At 46.4% G+C, this 2500-nt stretch overlaps 1 protein-coding gene across 1 annotated transcript in view; it reads right to left on the reverse strand.

Moving 5' to 3' along the window:
* The window catches only part of LOC113589944 (phospholipid-transporting ATPase ABCA1-like), a 106676-nt gene that overhangs the window by 67644 nt on the left and 36532 nt on the right, over nucleotides 1-2500 (reverse strand). The window lies entirely within an intron of this gene.

The raw sequence follows: 2500 nt of genomic DNA on the forward strand, positions 1-2500 counted from the left end.
GCGCACACACACGCACACACACGCACACACGCACACACACACGCACGCACACACACGCACATACACACGCACATACACACGCACATACACACGCACATACACACGCACATACACACGCACATACACACGCACATACACACGCACATACACACGCACATACAGACCCACACACACGCATGCACACACAGACACACGCACACACACACAGGAACTATATAAACTATATAAACACTTTCTCTGTTACACACACTCTCACTCTCTGTATACTCACTCCACACACACTCACTCTCTCTATACTCACTCCACACACACTCTCACTCTCTCTATACTCACTCCACTCATTCTCTCTATACTCACTCCACTCACACTCTCACTCACTCTATACTCACTCCACACACACTCTCACTCTGTCTACTCTCACTCCACTCACACCCGCACTGTCTCTATACTCTGCTGAGTGTTCTGTCAATCTATGCGCTTGTGTGATCATTCCTGTGTGTGTGTGTGAGAGAGAGTGTGTGGGAGTGTCTTTACAAATGAGTGTGACTGATGTACACTGATGTGCAGTCTCTATACTCACCACACACACCCTCACTCTCTCTATACTCACTCCACACACTCTCACTCTCTCTATACTCACTCTCTCTATACTCTCTATACTCACTCCTCACATACTCACTCTTTCTATACTCACTCCACACACACTCCCACTCTCTCTATACTCACTCCACACAAACCCTCACTCTCTCTATACTCACTCCACACACTCTCTCTCTCAATACTCACTCCACACACCCTCACTCTATATTCACTCCACACACCCTCACTCTATATTCACTCCACACACACTCTCTCTCTCTACTCACTCCACACACACCCTCACTCTCTCTATGCTCACTCCACTCACACCCTCACTCTTTCTCACCCTCTCTATTCACACACTCTCAATCTCAATACTCTCTGTCCAAACACTTCTATGTCTTAGACTTACACATCTCTCTCTCTCTCTCTCTCTTTATGGTGTACTGGGGCATTTTTCTGCCAGATCTGTGTTCCACTGTAGTAACTGTGGATTTAGTGCAGTAGACGTGCACTGTACATCAGTCACACTCACATTTGTAAAGACCCACCCACACTCTCTCTCTCACACAAACACTGTCACACTTTCTCTCGCTCACACACAGGAATGATCACATAAGTGCATAGATTGACAGAACACTCAGCAGTCTCTCTGACATTACCAGTCTCTCTGACATTACCAGTCTCTCTGACAGTTTCTCTGACATTACCACAGTTTCTCTGACATTACCATGGTCTCTCTGACATTACCAGTCTCTCTGACAGTTTCTCTGACATTACCACAGTTTCTCTGACATTACCATGGTCTCTCTGACATTACCAGTCTCTCTGACAGTTTCTCTGACATTACCATGGTCTCTCTGACATTACCAGTCTCTCTGACAGTTTCTCTGACATTACCATGGTCTCTCTGACAGTCTTTCTGACATTACCAGAGTCTCTCCAACAGTCTCTCTAACATTACCACCCCCCCTCCCCCAACTCAATTCTATTTGGTCTGAATACTCTAACTCAGTTTGGTCTGATTAATGTTTGTAAGCAGATGATTGTGTGACTACCCCGCACCCCCCCCACCCCACACACACACACACACACCCACCCACACACCCCCCCACACACAAACACACACACACGCACACACAAACACACACACCGCTGAGATATGCATTATATTTACTGTAGTTTTCACAAATTAAATTGATTTAAATATCCGAACGAGAAAACCTCTATTCTGCTCCGCTCACAGACGTATTCGGTTCACAAACGTGCTTCAAACAGCTGCTTATAATGAATTAAACTGGCCATTTAAGGAAAGAGATCAGGATGGGGTCACGTGTGGAGGGGACGAATAAACAGCATTATTTCTAACAGCCGAGCGACGCTCTCCAAAAGGCCGAGGACATGATCGACCGAGTAACACGGCTTGTCCCGTCTCCAGCGCCGCGGGAGCCTGAGGTCCTGGGGTAGCCCAGTCACGCACTCTAACCTAATTTGCTAAGTCATTTTTCCCGCTGACTGAAACGTGAATCGTAAGTCAGATCCTATAGCGACGCTGACCTTGTGTTCTGCGCTAAAAACGAAGCTCCAGTACAGCCGTGAAACTGTTGGTCGAGAGGCAAACGGAAAACAGAGACTCTGTTTTGCTTCTCCCGAGAAAAGCCTGCAGACAGCTTTCTAAATATAAAGCCGAAACTCTCAGTACACCACTTCTGATATTATTGATATTCGCTGATATTATTTTACCCTGACAGAGCAGAGTTCACACAGAGAGCGGAAAACGCAGCACAGCGCTCTGTAGTCCAACAGCTAAGCAGGGAGGAGGCTTCAGGCAGAGTCAGTTCTCTGTCTCTCAGTCCCTCCCTGTGAGACGAATAACAACATCTTTATTTCAATTATATTCCACTTAAAAAGAACAGAATAT

The sequence above is a fragment of the Electrophorus electricus genome, chromosome 9 (genome assembly GCF_013358815.1).
Source record: "Electrophorus electricus isolate fEleEle1 chromosome 9, fEleEle1.pri, whole genome shotgun sequence".
In the NCBI taxonomy this organism is placed as follows: domain Eukaryota; kingdom Metazoa; phylum Chordata; class Actinopteri; order Gymnotiformes; family Gymnotidae; genus Electrophorus; species Electrophorus electricus.